The sequence below is a fragment of the Berghia stephanieae genome, chromosome 3 (genome assembly GCF_034508935.2).
Source record: "Berghia stephanieae isolate SIO BIC M18660-M18661 chromosome 3, UCSD_Bste_1.3, whole genome shotgun sequence".
In the NCBI taxonomy this organism is placed as follows: domain Eukaryota; kingdom Metazoa; phylum Mollusca; class Gastropoda; order Nudibranchia; family Aeolidiidae; genus Berghia; species Berghia stephanieae.
The window spans coordinates 79,293,634-79,303,008 of NC_088362.1; the positions used below are offsets into that span (position 1 = coordinate 79,293,634).

The 9,375-nt window shown below is 36.5% G+C and overlaps 1 protein-coding gene across 1 annotated transcript in view; it reads left to right on the top strand.

Annotated features, from left to right (window-relative positions):
- Nucleotides 1-9,375, top strand: part of LOC144968551 (uncharacterized) — a 328,253-nt gene that overhangs the window by 41,532 nt on the left and 277,346 nt on the right. The gene's annotated exons all lie outside the window — the stretch shown is intronic.

A 9,375-nucleotide genomic window follows, 5' to 3' on the forward strand; every position in this document is an offset into this window, starting at 1 on the left:
TGGTTTGTACAAAGTATGGAACGAAAATGTAAGGTTAAAGGGCTAATGACTATGAAAATTTATTCTTCCCTACCTTGAGATTATATGACTACCCATATCATAATACAGGGTGATTTTATAAAATGTGAACACTCCATAGGCATGATATCTTTCTACATCTTTATTGCGTTCGGTTGAAATTTGCACAATTTATGTTTAACACGTACTTTAACTTCAACCCTCCCCTTGGCAAACAATTCTGAAACCTGGGACATCACGAATTGTATTACCGACAATTATGATTCAGTCACCAAGTCTTCATAGCCCTAATGATAACAATACATAATAAATGGCATTTATATAGCGATTTACCCCGTTGTCACAGGCTCTAGGCGCTTGACAGTGATTTAAAACAAAACATATTACAGTAAGACAAGTTTGATAGAAAAGCGATACGAATTCAATTTAACAACAACAGAATATGATAAAATTATTCAACATTATGACGTAAAAAGATAAAACTTTAAGCGAGATTTTTTCGAATCCGAGCATCTCACGTGTGATGGGAGAGAGTTCCAAAAATGGGGGGCTGAAAATTGAAAAGATTGTTCACCTATTTTACGCAATGATAATTGAAATATATGAGTGCCTCATAGTAATAGCCTTTATTTCCCCGCAAATGTTGCGGGTTCTCCAATAGTAGGGGTAAAATAAACCATGCATTTCAGAAACTGAATTTTAAAATATAATCGTACTCAAATACCTAGTCGAGATTATCTAATCCAATAGTAGATAAGGAACCATCAATTTTGACAAGATAAACATTTTGATACTGGCAACACTCCTCTGTCATTTAATCGCCAGAAAATATAAAATGATAGGCTTAGATACCCTTTGTGTAAAACCGGAGAGATACAAGTATATTATTGAAAAAAGTAGTTTTATGTCTGTTTAAAAGCAAAAATCGCTAACTCGTCCAGTTTCTTTACCGTAATGAAAATATAAATAATGCGTATTTCAATTATTGATAACCATGTCCAACTATTAAGATAAATTAACACCTCGTAGGATATGGTTAACAAGAACAACGCAAATTGTATCTCGTAAATTGATGCAGGGCTTTTTCAAACATATGGAGCTTGAGATACTGAACTGATTGAGACAGTATCTTAATGCTGATTTGGTTTCAGATGCGAGATGTACAATGGAATAACTCCTTATCCTTACTTTGGATATTGCGATACGTTACGAGGATATTGCCTAGAAGATAAAAATCGTGTCTTTGAGGAAGATAAAGGCGTGTATTTGACATGCCGAATATGCACTCCAATGACCATTCTCACTTTGCCTCCGATGAGGTAGATGCAATAACATCGAGAGGGTAGACGTTGAAGTCCCCAGATCAATGCACAGAGTGTCAGGATCGCTATCAAGAAGTCCCAAAGAATGGGTTTCCACAACTGACCTCCTGATGTTCGAGTCGGACTCACTCATGGCTGACATGGGGAATTTAGTGAGGAGGCAAGGGCAATCCTTAAACGGATATTGGAGGGTGCGCCCAGTTCCAAACCGAATGAAATCCCCCATGGTGCTGGACTTTGGAAGGCGAACCTATTGCGAGACGGAGGAATAGATATATCTCAGAGGCCGAGAGACTGTTTACCCGTACAAATACGTATGGAAAGTACCTCAATCAGTCAAGATAGTTGTGGTGTCGAAGTTGTTCGTTTCATTTGTTAATAGCGTACTAAAAGTAATCCTTCAGAGACATTAGGGCTCATGGAGTCGGAGTTTATCCAGGCTTCTATAACGTGAAACGGACAATAGCAATTTCTTGCTATCCTTCAGATCAGATTGTGATTCAATATGTAACGTATTCATTATAAGCCCTTGGAAGGAATGGATACACACGCAGTACTACGTCAGGATGAAGACGACTAGATGTCGTAAAATGAAATGAACCTTGAAAATGATCTGAATCATATTGAAGCTTTTCACACAGCACGAAAAATGATTATTTATTTCTTCTCATCAAAAATTCCATTTAAACCCACCAATATTATTGTTTCGGGTTGAAAACCCTTCTTCAGTCAACAAGAACAAAAAAACCCCCAATAAAAACATAAACACATTACTTGAAAAGCAGATCGTCATCACGAGGGAAGTGACGTCATGTTGAAGCGTATTCTAATCACTCATATATAATACTGAAATGCGAAGAATGGTCACATATTGAAATTATACAACAAAGATAAGGCATTGTTGACCCAACCTCACGTGTCTCTTGAATGTATGTCACTTCTTCTAGTATTATTCTTAATAGATAGAATGCGCTTGGCCAAGGAGTTCACAACATTGCCATCCGGAAGTATAACGGACCAACACACAAACTCTGTGTAACCATGAACTTTTATAGTCTGGTTAATACAGTTTAGTGAGAACAACTCACAAACGCGGATGGCAAAAACAATAACAAAGGCCTGAGTGACGTCATCTGCATACTATCTATACTGTAAACTGGTAAATGGACAATGGGAGCGATCTATATTCATGTTTTCGTCCAACCAGGTCATCAATCACATTATTTGTTGCTGTCCAACAATTGGATATTTCTTAACAAGCTGCTTTGTTTACAAATGTTATAAACATACCCATGTGTCAAGCTGAATCAAATGACCAATCGTGATGTTAGATGTTTACAAAGCTGTGAACACTTTTCACTATGTGGGTCACTTTGAACACACTTTGCAATGTGACCAATGACCTCGAGCACATGGAAAGGGAATATAGATCATACCCATTGTCGTGGTCCAGGAACATGGTCAGACACGTGATCACCAATGGCATAGTATCTATTGTTATCGGCACTATCTATCGATAGAATGAAGTTGACGTCACTCAGGTCTTTGTTATTGTTTTTGTATTTTGCCATCCATCTTTATGAGTAATTCTTACTAAACTGTATTATCCAGACAATAGAAAGTATGCCCTTGGAGTGAACTCACAACATTGTCATCGGGAAGTATAACGGACCAACACACAAAACTATGTGTAACCTTGAACGTTTGTAGTCTGGTTAATCCAGTTTGGTGAGAATTACTCATAAACATGGGTGGCAAAAAGCAATAACACAGACCTGAGTGACGTCAACTTCGTACTATCCATAATCCTTTACGTTACACATAATTTTGTGTGTTGCTTCAATGAAATGCGTAAATTCTAACGGACCGGCTCAAGGCGTAGCCTTAGTAAACTCATAGCCTGACACTGACCGAAAAATGATGTAAAAAGACAAGTTTATGACCACAAAAGAAAACAAATCGTGAGTTGAATTTAATTGTTAAACCAATGGAATCGTTTGTTTCCTTGAGCACATCTCACATCTAACATCTCACTAGATGACTAAGTGACGTCAAAAGACAGGTCTTTATGTCAGGATATAAGTTCACGAGGGCTGCGCTCAATGTCGGGGAAAACTGGGTGACGAAATGTGAACATAAAGTACAGATATTATCCGAATGACTAAGCAGCTCACAACATTGCCAACCGGAAGTATAACGAACCAACACACAAAACTCTGTGTAACCATGAACTTTTATAGACTGGCTAATACAGTTAAGTAAGAATTACTCATAAACGTGGATGGCAGAAAACAATAACAAAGACCTGATTGACGTCAACTTTATTCTATATATAGATAAAACGGAATTGACTTTATTCCGTTCATTGTTATTGTTTTTAGCCCGTCATTTTTATGATTAGTTCTCACTAAATTGTATTAATTGGACTAGGTAAAAGATAGAACTAAGTTGACGTCACTCAGGTCTCTGGGATTGTTTTTTTTTTTGCCATCCGAATTTATGAGTAATTCTCACTAAATTGTATTTTCCAGACTATAAACATTTAAGGTTTCACACAGTTTTGTGTGTTGGTCCATTTTTTTTTCCGGATGGCAATCGTGTGAGATTCTTAGCCAAGACACACTATTAATAACGTTTAAGGTTTCCGCATTGTTTTGTGTGTTGGTACGTTATAGATAGTTCGAAGATGACGTCACTCAGGTCTTTGTTATTGTATTTTGCCATCCATGTTTATGAGTACTGCTCACTGAACTGTATTAATCTGACTATAAACGTTCATGGATACACACAGTTTTGTGTGTTGGTCCGTTATACTTCCGGATGGCAATGTTATGAGCTTCTTAGCCAAGCGCATACTATCTATATTCAGCTTGAGCATATTTATTGGATATTGCACCATATTTAATTTCTAGCTTTTTTATTACTGACATATCATTTATTGTCAAATGCTGCAATATAACCTTCTGGCACAGTCACATGATCGTAAAACACGTTTGTAAACAATGAACAAACAATTTGTCATCACGTGTCTTCTTGCACGTGACGTCAAAGAAGGTCACTTGTGTTGACTATGAAGTAAACGAGGTAAATGCAATGTCCAAGATCAAATGATTACAAGAATGTTATGACGACAAACTGGCTATCTTTCTTAAAGCAATTCGGACATACACGTGATCTTTCGACATTTAATCCTACACCACCGTATCATCCTAGAGATGAATGGAATGTCAAAAATTGAAAAATGACCGCCTGTTGTCGCCCACAATAAGCTCGTAACCTATTCGAATGGTGAAACGTGGAGTTTTCTCTGACGCACTATTTTACTCCGTCTGAAACTAATTTAATTATTTTTGCTGGACGTAAACAAACACACACACATACATACACACATACATACACACACACACACACACATATATATATAATAATATAATATATATATATATATATATATATATACACGTATGCAAAGGCACTTATTGATACATTTATGAAGGACATTTCCATAGTTTGACCAGACATAATGCTCTTTAAAAATCCTCCATTTGGAATTCAAGCAGGCCGATGAAATCAAATTTCTATTCCTTCTGAATATGATGTCGTCTGTTAAGCTTTTATTTTGTACTTGAGCTCTTACAAAAATCTTTGACTGTCTTTCACAATTGAATTGAATGGGGCATGAGCAGTGTATAATACATTTCCAAAAAGACTCTTCTGGTTCCGTGTTTACTCCTTAATAGTGTCCACCTCTTATATCCCCGAGTTCACTCCCCATTGGTTTCCTTATTCCGTGGTCCTCCGTTCACTTTCTAGTGATGTCCACTCCTCATAGCCCCAGATTCACTCCCCACTGGTGTCCATATCGTATGGTCGCGTGTTCTCTCCCTAGTGGTGTTCAGGTCTCATTAACCCGGGATCACTCCTCAGTGGTGTCCACCTCTCACAGCCCCGAATTCACTCCCCATTTGTGCCCACCTCCCATTGCCCCGGGTTCACTGTAAGGAAGTCTTATTCATAATGTTTAACCCATTTATAGATTGTTTGTTAAAATAAGTCGTTGCACAATTTGATTATCAATTCATTATTACGTAACGACGAAAAGCAAACGGGATCTGTTGTAACCAAAACCAATCCACACTGAAATTCTTGCCTTATTAAAAATTTGTGTGAACGCAAATTGGATTCAATAGTCTGATGCTACGTCTCCCAGCAACGGCGAACAGCGTGGTTCTAAACAAAGAAATTCGGTACTTTTTATTCTTCATGCTGGCTAGAACTTTTCATATGTCATGTGATCAGAATGTATAAAAGTCAAAACATGATATTTATAATGTTTTTCTACTCTGGATACACTTTTATGCTCGTCGGAGAAATATTTCATATGGGATTCCGCCATTGTTCCGATAATTTAGAGCCAGTTACTAAGTTACTATGCGTCATTACAAGGGAAGTGACATCATGACTGTTGAAGCCTATTGTTATTGTTTGATTATAAACTAGTCATGTGCAAAAGTATGTTCACGTTCTTTTGAACAGTCATGATTTTGGTACAAAACAATTATTGTCAGTTGTTTACATCAATGGAAAGCGCGTTTATTTCTCTAGCATATGTACATAAAAATGTTAATGAGTGAATAATGAGTGTATAAAAGGATATCGAAAGTTTAAGGACACAAAAATTGAGTTTGCAAATTTGCACAGCTTTATTAATACTTTGTGTGCCCCCTTTATCTCGATGCAGGGAAATTACTGGCTTTCTCATGGACAAAGTGAATCGTTCAATAAACTCTGCAGTGAGATTATTGCCCCGGACTTCTTGAAGAAACTGGTTTAAATCATCTCCGTTTTGGTGAGGAACAAGACTATGTGCTTCTTTATTCATATTATCCCATACGTACTCGACTGCATTCATGTGAGGACTGACGGATTACTACACCCTTGCCTAAACTGATTCATCTCTTAAAATGACCTGAGTAATTCAAGTCTTGTGCACTTGTGCATTGGCATGCATAACAACAGTTGCAATTACATTGTCCTTAATATAACTGTCAGATGACAACCTGCTATCTATTCTCACAAAGATGTCTTTTGGCTTCCCATGATCTATTCCCAAACTACCAAAGAACCACATCCCCTGTTTCTGATTTGAATGGTATTTTCTACGATGCTACCTAAATATGATGTAAAGACTTCGACTTCATCAATAGCACTGTCATCAAGCACTAATTTCTCGATTATAGTAGTATTTATTTTCAAGACTTGGTATTAATATTCAGTCCTGTGCTGGAGTAGAAATCTTGTAGTCTATTCGTTTTGTCTAGCATTTTGTTTGAAATTATGTGATAGAAGAGCACGGTCATCAGCAATCAAGATTATCAAACTGCGTCGAGAGTCAGCATTGGATTCCATTATTATTTTTTTCTTTTGCTTCTGTGATTAATTTCATCACCCAGTCTATTACTAAAAGGAAGAGCATTGGTAACAGAAGGCATCTCTGTCTTGACTTCAAAACAGTAAGATATAGCTGCCCTCCATGAAGAATCCTGAATGTCATATGTGTTTCTAATTATTGTAGTGATTTTGATGTCGTAGTATTTAAGAAGCTTCCATAGAGTTTCTCTGTACAGGGTTTTTCAAAGTCAATAAAATTTATTTTCGATTGATTGTCCTACTATGATTCAAGAGTGGCAATTTAGTCAACACATGATAAATTCTGACAAAACCCTGCCTGTTGGTCTCTTAATGTAGGGTCTAATGCAGTCTTTGTTCTTTCCAGTAATATTCTATTTAATACTTTTTCCAGGACTGGTAATGACTTGATACCTCTGAAATTGTTATAATTGATAAGATAACATTTTTGGGTATTATGACAATGATCCCTTCTTTCTAATCTTTGAAATTTTATTCTCTACCTATTTTTGGACGACAATCTTATTAAGTATGTCGATTGAATTATCAATTGCTTTTAAAATCTCCACAGGTATGTCGTCCGACCCTGGCGCTTTTCCATCCTTAGGTGTCAATATAGCTTTTCAGTGTTTTTCACATTTAATTGATAACATCTCTTTAGCTGGCAGTATATTTTAAAAATTATCTGCGGCTTGTCTGTTGAGTAGTTCCGAAAAGTGCTCTGCTCCTTAAGTATATTTCCTTGTTTGTCTCTCATAGGTTTATTTGTTTGTTGGAAATTATTAGCTACTTCCTTTGTGAAAAGGTATAAGTCTCTCGTGTTACATTTTCTTGCAGGGATCTCTGCTTGTTTGCAATTTCTTCAGTATAGTCTCTTTTACCTTTACTGATGAGCCTTTTCACTTCTTTGGGTATATTCCTCCTGGACTTTTGCTTTAGCTGCTTGTGTTTTTGGCTGTATTTAATTGAACTTTGATTTCTTTTCTTTCATCTATTTTCTTGATTGTGTCGGACGATATCCAAACTTTGTACTCGTTTCTCTGAATTTCCAGTATTTCCCCACTTGTCTCCTTAAGTATTTCTACAGATTGTTGCCAAATCACCTCCGCGTCAAACTCGTTCACATTAATTTCATCTTGAATCACGTTGTACCTATTAGAGAGTCTTAGCTCAAAAGCTGTTTTTATCTCTTTTTCCTTGAGTAACTGCACATTGTATCTTTCGTTTTATTATTCTTCGTGAAACGGTATTTTTTATTTGTAGTTTCATGTAGCAAATGACAAGATGGTGATCAGAGGACACATAGGCCCCTCTCTTGACTCTTACATCGCGGCAATTTTTTCTAAACTTTTGGTTGATACAAATGTGATCTATCTGATTTTCTGTTACATGATCCGGATATCTCCATGTGATTTTATGAATCATGACAAACTGATTGAGGGCACACAAGTCCAAAAAATCTTTCAACGTTGCCATTTACCTGTCCCATTGCATTATTTTTCCTCGTAGCCAGTGTTATCATTGCCAATTTTGAAATTTAAATCGCCCATCATAACTTGCATTTCCTTAAAGTTCCCATTTATTATTATCATCTGCTTCATTGCTTGGTGCATAACATTGGATAACTTCTGGTTTATTTGTTGAAAACAACGAAGTTATTATTATTGCGCTGACCGGTTCCCATCCAATTAGGGAGTGTCTCGTTTCAGGTGTCATCGTGTTGGGGCATGAGTGTGTATTTGGTTTGTGTGTGGGTGCGTAAGTGGTGAAAGGATGTTTTCATAATGGTAGAGTTTAAGGAATAGCTTTTGTCAGTACATGCCTCTGCCTGGAAGCAATCAGCCCACAGATAAAGAGCATCACTCAGCATTTGAAAAATATTATGCCTAGAGTCATGAAGAATTGTGATGCAATTCTGTCCAACATTGTGCTAATTAATTATTCACAAACTGTGGGGATAACTGATTCTGTTACTCGGTATTTGTTCATGGTGACTAGGGTTTGTGGCAATCAATAGAGTCTATGTTTTGTTTGCACTGTGGTTTGGTGTGTTATGTTTGTATAATTGGTATCGAACTTTTAGTCAGAAGGATGAATTTTGAACGCAACATTTTGATAAATGATTATCAATTAGCCCATGTATTTCGATCACTTTGTTATGGCAATATAGTTATTATCCCTTCATTAACCGGATTTATTTGAGTAAAAATTCAATAGAAACGGGCAGGTGTTAAATTATGAAATAAGATTATTTCTTTGCTAGAATAAAAGAATACAAAACAAAACAAAACACACAAACAAACAAACAAACAAACAAAAAACAACAAAAACCTCTAACAAAACAAAACAAAGTTGCGAAGGAGTTGAAAAAGTGAAGTTGAAAACAGATAGAAACCCGAGGGCCTTTTGGACACGCCATTACGTTGGTCGTCGATGTATCGTAAATGTGACCCGACACCACTCACTGGTATAATGTCGGAATGATTTCATTCAACGCGATACATCATTTTATTGTCCGAAATGTGATACTTGTAGAACTGTAAATTCTCAGGCAATTAACTGAAATCAGTCAATTCGTCAAATTCAAATATTTTAAAAAGGAAAGAAATAAATGAAGAAAGAAAGA